Genomic DNA, 7,500 nt, shown 5'->3' with positions numbered 1-7,500 from the left:
CTCGCGTTCAAAGTCACGCGCGCGGCGCGCGGGACGGGGGCTCGGCCGGGGCTGACCCGCCCCCGAGGCCGGCCCGCCCGCCGACCGGTCGCGGGCGAGCGACCGGTCGCCGGCGAGGCTGGGCCGAGCGGAGCCGCTCAAGAGACGGGACCCGCTACGGCGCGTCGCCCCACCGGGCCGCGCGGAAAGCACCGGACGTGCTAGAGGAGACAGCGACCCGACGAGGCGGGCGCGGCCCGGACACCGAGGCCCCTCGCAGCCGGGGCGGCTCGCTCGGCAGCAGGCGGCGGAACGGCAAAAGGAGCGCCGTGGGGTCCGCGCGCGCGGATCGGGCTTTTTTTTCACCCGCGGGTCCGCACCCCCCCAACATCGGTTCATTCCTTCGGCCCTCTTGGCTTCTTTTTTCTCTGGCTCTCGTTTTCTCTCTCTCTCTCTCTGTGCATCTCTCAAAGCTCTCGCGGCTCAGCTCCAGCCGCACCGCCGCCCGGCGCTGCTCGCGGCCGGCACCCGCGGGCGCTGCCCGGGACCGAGGCCAGCAACCGGCACGCCTCGCGTGTTTTCGGAAGGACACCTTGGCAAACTGGCGGGGCCACGCGGCCGTCACACAGCCAGGGACGGTCAAGACGCCCTCCCCCCGGCAGCGGGAGGGGCGACACCTCGCCTGCGACGGGAAGCGAAGCGGAAAGGAGACCGCCCGGCCCGAGCACCGGACCCCGCCGTAGGCTTCCCCATGACAGAGAAGCCCCGGAAGAGCCCGGCCGGCCGGGGGCCCTCTCCGACGCGACCCGAAAAGCCACATCGATCGGACAAGGAGGCGGCGGCTGCGGAGAAGAGGAGGGCAAAGCAGCCGCCGAAACGCTGACCAGGGCCCCGACGGCCACGCCGGCCCTGGGACAGCCGCCCGAGGATCGGGCGCGGCAGAGGAGCGTAAGGAGGGGGGGGTGCCGCCACCCGCCCGCGGACAACACTTCTCTCGGCCAGGCAACGGCGGGGCGGGACCGCCGGGCTAGGGGCGAGCTTCACCCTTTCGCCCGGGGAACGCACCCGAGCGTTCGAGAAAGGTGCCGCCGACCGTGCCCCACGGGCCACCGGCTTTCGCCCGCCTCGCGGCGGTCGGCTCTCCCTCCGGAAAAAAAAAAAAAAAAACAAGCCGGGGGACGGCACAACAAAAAGGCACATGGCGCGCGCCACACAAGGACACCCGTGCTAGCCACGGGGGCCGCGGGCCCGGGGCGGGGTGGGGCGAGGCACGCACCTCTCACCCCCCCCCCCGCCCAACCCCACCGGCGTTCTCGCTCTCTCTCTCTCGCCTGCACGCCTTCGCTTTTCGTGGGCCCGCGCGCCTTCCTCGCGCGCTTCTCGGTGCCGCGGCTTAGGGCCGCGAGAGAAAAAAAAGCGACGGAGGCCTGGCGGGCGGCCCCCACACCGCCCGCAAGTCGGCACGTCCGAACCAAAAAAAAAAAAAGGCAACGGACCCGGCTGGCACAACCCGCCCCCCCGCCCCTGCACCGGCGGTAAACGGCTCGATCCTCACAGGACCGAGGAAGGGCGAGGCGCCGCCGCCTCGCCCGCGACAACGCTCCGGGGGGGCTCTGGGTCGGCTTCCGGTCCGTGCTAGGGCGGCCGGCCACCGCCCCTGAAAAAACTCGCCCGCGACGCGGGTCCCCGGCTTAAGGCCGAGGAAGGGGGACGACTTCAACAGCGCGCGCTGGTGGGGCGCGGGGTGCCGCCACCCCGGCTCCACAGCTCATCGGGCGACCGCCGTCACCGAGTCCCTCAAGCGAGGCAGCGACGCCGAGGCCGGGCCGCGCGCCCCGCCGCACGGGCCCCCGCCACCCTTCCGACACGGACACGCTGGCACAACCAGGTCGGGAAGCAGGGGAACGGGACGCCGCCACCTCGGCGGGCCCGCGCGCGCCGCGCTCGGGGCTCTCAGGCGAGGGCCGGGAAAAGCCCCGGCCGCGTCCACCCGCGGCTGCCGCCCACCGCACCGGAGCGACAGCCCGAAAGCGCGCCCGCCGAGCGGGGCGCGCCCCGGCTTAAGGCCGGGCAGGAAAGGGGCGAGGCGCCGCCGCCTCGCCCGCCAGCAATCCCCAGGGGGGGCGCCCCCCCTTCGCCAAGCCGGCCACAGCCGGGCCGAAGCGGGACACGGCCCACGAAATCGATGGCCGCGGCCGACGGGCAGCTCGCAGCTCGTACTCGGTCTCTCTCGGCTTCTCTCCCTCTTTTTTTCCCTTCTCGCTTTATTTCTCCTCTTTCTCGCTAGCTCTCTCTCGCCTCTCGAACCGTACACCCCGTTTCCCTGGGCCAGACGGGCGGACCGGGACGACGCCACGGGGCTCGTCCCGCGTCAGCGGCACTCGCCTCGCTCGGAGGACTGCGCACGGGGGCCCCCGGCCTCCCTCGCCGCTTCGGTCACAGGCACGGCACGAGCCTGCGGGGAGACGGCCCGTCACCTCGCTCCCATAGTACGGACAGACGAGTCCCAGGCCGCAGACGCCTCCAAGAGGACCGATGGAAAGCGACCGGGAAGGTGCGCCGCCGCAGGCCGGCCCCTGCGATGACGTAGCCGGAGGCAGCTGAAAACAGCGACCCCTTGGTGAACTTCCGGAGCCGGCCGCGACAACAGGTCTACCCGGCCGCGACAACAGGTCTACCCGGCCGCTGCCGGAAATCGCCTAAGTCCCTCCGGAGCGAGGTAGACCTGTTGTCCGCCGTCCACCGCCCGCCGCCCGGGCGCCGCGCCGGGCCCGGCGGCCCCGGAGCCGGGGTAGACCTGTTGTCCGCGGGGTAGACCTGTTGTCCCCGGGGTAGACCTGCTGTCCGCGGGGTAGACCTGCTGTCCCCGGGGTAGACCTGCTGTCCGCGGGGTAGACCTGCTGTCCGCGGGGTAGACCTGCTGTCCCCGGGGTAGACCTGCTGTCCGCGGGGTAGACCTGCTGTCCCCGGGGTAGACCTGCTGTCCGCGGGGTAGACCTGCTGTCCCCGGGGTAGACCTGCTGTCCGCGGGGTAGACCTGCTGTCCGCGGGGTAGACCTGCTGTCCGCGGGGTAGACCTGCTGTCCCCGGGGTAGACCTGCTGTCCGCGGGGTAGACCTGCTGTCCGCGGGGTAGACCTGCTGTCCGCGGGGTAGACCTGCTGTCCCCGGGATAGACCTGCTGTCCGCGGGGTAGACCTGCTGTCCGCGGGGTAGACCGGTTGTCCCCGGGGTAGACCTGCTGTCCGCGGGGTAGACCTGTTGTCCCCGGGGTAGACCTGCTGTCCGCGGGGTAGACCTGCTGTCCGCGGGGTAGACCTGCTGTCCGCGGGGTAGACCGGTTGTCCGCGGGGTAGACCTGCTGTCCGCGGGGTAGACCTGCTGTCCGCGAGGTAGACCTGCTGTCCGCGGGGTAGACCGGTTGTCCGCGGGGTAGACCTGCTGTCCGCGGGGTAGACCTGCTGTCCGCGAGGTAGACCTGCTGTCCGCGGGGTAGACCGGTTGTCCGCGGGGTAGACCTGCTGTCCGCGGGGTAGACCTGCTGTCCGCGGGGTAGACCCGCTGTCCGCGGGGTAGACCTGCTGTCCCCGGGGTAGACCTGTTGTCCGCCGCCCACCGCCCGCCGCCCGGGCGCCGCGCCGAGCCCGGCGGCCCCGGAGCCGGGCTAGACCTGCTGTCCGCCGCCCGGTTTTGGGGTTTTGGGGGTTTATTCCTTCCCGCCCCCCCCCCGCCCCAATCCCGTTTCTTTTCTCCTTTCTTTGAAAGAACGACTCTCCTATTTGTTTGGTACAAGAAGAAACTCGTCCGGAAGAGAAATTTTCTTGGCAAATCTTATTTCGTTTTTCTCTAGTATCCAGAGCACCCCCAGACCGAGCTGACGGGCCGCCTGCGCCCTGTGCAAGCGGGAAAGCGGGCGGCCGCTTTTGGGCCGGTTCTTTCACGGTCCGCAGAGACCCTCCAGGCCCGGCAGGGGTCTGGGGGGCCCCGGGGGCTCGGAGCCGAGGCGCCCGGGGCCGGGACGAAGCCGCCGGCCCCTGGCCCTCGTTCCCACAGACAGAGAGAGAGAGAGAGAGACAGACACAGTGACACACACGCCCACTCCACACACTCGCACTCCGCCGCCACCCCCTCGGACACCGCACCCACCACCCGCGCCGCTCCCTCCCTCCCGGATGCGCGGGCCGCCCGCCTTACACGAGCTTGCAGGCCGGGACAGGGCCAGGCGGGGGGGGCATCGGTTGGAGGAACACAGGTCTACCCCGGCACGCGGCGGCCGGAGGCTAAGTCGCAGCCGAGATACCAGGTCTACGAAGGGGCCGGGCGAAGGTAAGCCACGACGGGGCCGAGACAACAGGTCTAGCCACGGTCCCGGAGCCCGGAGACCGAGGCCGGCCGGGCACAACAGGTCTAGCCACGGTCCCGGCGCCCGGAGGCCGAGGCCGGCCGGGCACAACAGGTCTAGCCACGGTCCCGGCGCCCGGAGGCCGAGGCCGGCCAGGGGACACAGGTCTACCCACGGTCCCGGCGCCCGGAGGCCGAGGCCCGCCGGGGACAACAGGTCTAGCCACGGTCCCGGCGGCCGGAGGCCGAGGCCGGCCGGGGAGCACAGGTCTACCCACGGTCCGGTCGGCCGGAGGCCGAGGCCGGCCGGGGAGAACAGGTCTACCCACGGTCCCGGAGACCGAGGCCGTCCGGGGAGAACAGGTCTACCCACGGTCCGGTCGGCCGGGGACATCAGGTCTACCCACGGTCCCGGAGACCGAGGCCGGCCGGGTACAACAGGTCTACCCAGGGTCCGGTCGGCCGGGGACATCAGGTCTACCCACGACCTGGTCGGCCGGGGACATCAGGTCTACCCACGGTCCCGGAGACCGAGGCCGGCCGGGTACAACAGGTCTACCCAGGGTCCGGTCGGCCGGGGACATCAGGTCTACCCACGACCTGGTCGGCCGGGGACATCAGGTCTACCCACGGTCCCGGAGACCGAGGCCGGCCGGGGACAACAGGTCTACCCACGGTCCGGTCGGCCAGGGACAACAGGTCTACCCACGGTCCGGTCGGCCGGGGACAACAGGTCTACCCCACGACCTGGTCGGCCGGGGACAACAGGTCTACCCACGACCTGGTCGGCCGGGGACATCAGGTCTACCCACGACCTGGTCGGCCGGGGACAACAGGTCTACCCACGGTCCGGTCGGCCGGGGACAACAGGTCTACCCACGACCTGGTCGGCCGGGGACAACAGGTCTACCCACGACCTGGTCGGCCGGGGACATCAGGTCTACCCACGGTCCCGGAGACCAAGGCCGGCCGGGGACATCAGGTCTACCCACGGTCCCGGAGACCAAGGCCGGCCGGGGACAACAGGTCTACCCACGGTCCGGTCGGCCGGGGACATCAGGTCTACCCACGGTCCGGTCGGCCGGGGACAACAGGTCTACCCACGACCTGGTCGGCCGGGGACATCAGGTCTACCCACGGTCCCGGAGACCAAGGCCGGCCGGGGACATCAGGTCTACCCACGGTCCCGGAGACCAAGGCCGGCCGGGGACAACAGGTCTACCCACGGTCCGGTCGGCCGGGGACATCAGGTCTACCCACGGTCCGGTCGGCCGGGGACAACAGGTCTACCCACGACCTGGTCGGCCGGGGACATCAGGTCTACCCACGGTCCCGGAGACCAAGGCCGGCCGGGGACAACAGGTCTACCCACGACCTGGTCGGCCGGGGACATCAGGTCTACCCACGGTCCCGGAGACCAAGGCCGGCCGGGGACAACAGGTCTACCCACGACCTGGTCGGCCGGGGACATCAGGTCTACCCACGGTCCCGGAGACCAAGGCCGGCCGGGGACAACAGGTCTACCCACGACCTGGTCGGCCGGGGACATCAGGTCTACCCACGGTCCCGGAGACCGAGGCCGGCCGGGTACAACAGGTCTACCCAGGGTCCGGTCGGCCGGGGACATCAGGTCTACCCACGACCTGGTCGGCCGGGGACATCAGGTCTACCCACGGTCCCGGAGACCGAGGCCGGCCGGGTACAACAGGTCTACCCAGGGTCCGGTCGGCCGGGGACATCAGGTCTACCCACGACCTGGTCGGCCGGGGACATCAGGTCTACCCACGGTCCCGGAGACCGAGGCCGGCCGGGGACAACAGGTCTACCCACGGTCCGGTCGGCCAGGGACAACAGGTCTACCCACGGTCCGGTCGGCCGGGGACAACAGGTCTACCCCACGACCTGGTCGGCCGGGGACAACAGGTCTACCCACGACCTGGTCGGCCGGGGACATCAGGTCTACCCACGACCTGGTCGGCCGGGGACAACAGGTCTACCCACGGTCCGGTCGGCCGGGGACAACAGGTCTACCCACGACCTGGTCGGCCGGGGACAACAGGTCTACCCACGACCTGGTCGGCCGGGGACATCAGGTCTACCCACGGTCCCGGAGACCAAGGCCGGCCGGGGACATCAGGTCTACCCACGGTCCCGGAGACCAAGGCCGGCCGGGGACAACAGGTCTACCCACGGTCCGGTCGGCCGGGGACATCAGGTCTACCCACGGTCCGGTCGGCCGGGGACAACAGGTCTACCCACGACCTGGTCGGCCGGGGACATCAGGTCTACCCACGGTCCCGGAGACCAAGGCCGGCCGGGGACATCAGGTCTACCCACGGTCCCGGAGACCAAGGCCGGCCGGGGACAACAGGTCTACCCAGGGTCCGGTCGGCCGGGGACATCAGGTCTACCCACGGTCCGGTCGGCCGGGGACAACAGGTCTACCCACGACCTGGTCGGCCGGGGACATCAGGTCTACCCACGGTCCCGGAGACCAAGGCCGGCCGGGGACAACAGGTCTACCCACGACCTGGTCGGCCGGGGACATCAGGTCTACCCACGGTCCCGGAGACCAAGGCCGGCCGGGGACAACAGGTCTACCCACGACCTGGTCGGCCGGGGACATCAGGTCTACCCACGGTCCCGGAGACCAAGGCCGGCCGGGGACAACAGGTCTACCCACGACCTGGTCGGCCGGGGACATCAGGTCTACCCACGGTCCCGGAGACCGAGGCCGGCCGGGTACAACAGGTCTACCCAGGGTCCGGTCGGCCGGGGACATCAGGTCTACCCACGACCTGGTCGGCCGGGGACATCAGGTCTACCCACGGTCCCGGAGACCGAGGCCGGCCGGGTACAACAGGTCTACCCAGGGTCCGGTCGGCCGGGGACATCAGGTCTACCCACGACCTGGTCGGCCGGGGACATCAGGTCTACCCACGGTCCCGGAGACCGAGGCCGGCCGGGGACAACAGGTCTACCCACGGTCCGGTCGGCCAGGGACAACAGGTCTACCCACGGTCCGGTCGGCCGGGGACAACAGGTCTACCCCACGACCTGGTCGGCCGGGGACAACAGGTCTACCCACGACCTGGTCGGCCGGGGACATCAGGTCTACCCACGACCTGGTCGGCCGGGGACAACAGGTCTACCCACGGTCCGGTCGGCCGGGGACAACAGG

Source organism: Anomalospiza imberbis, unplaced genomic scaffold (genome assembly GCF_031753505.1).
Source record: "Anomalospiza imberbis isolate Cuckoo-Finch-1a 21T00152 unplaced genomic scaffold, ASM3175350v1 scaffold_171, whole genome shotgun sequence".
NCBI classification, from domain to species: domain Eukaryota; kingdom Metazoa; phylum Chordata; class Aves; order Passeriformes; family Viduidae; genus Anomalospiza; species Anomalospiza imberbis.
Note: the sequence above shows the minus strand (reverse complement) of the source record.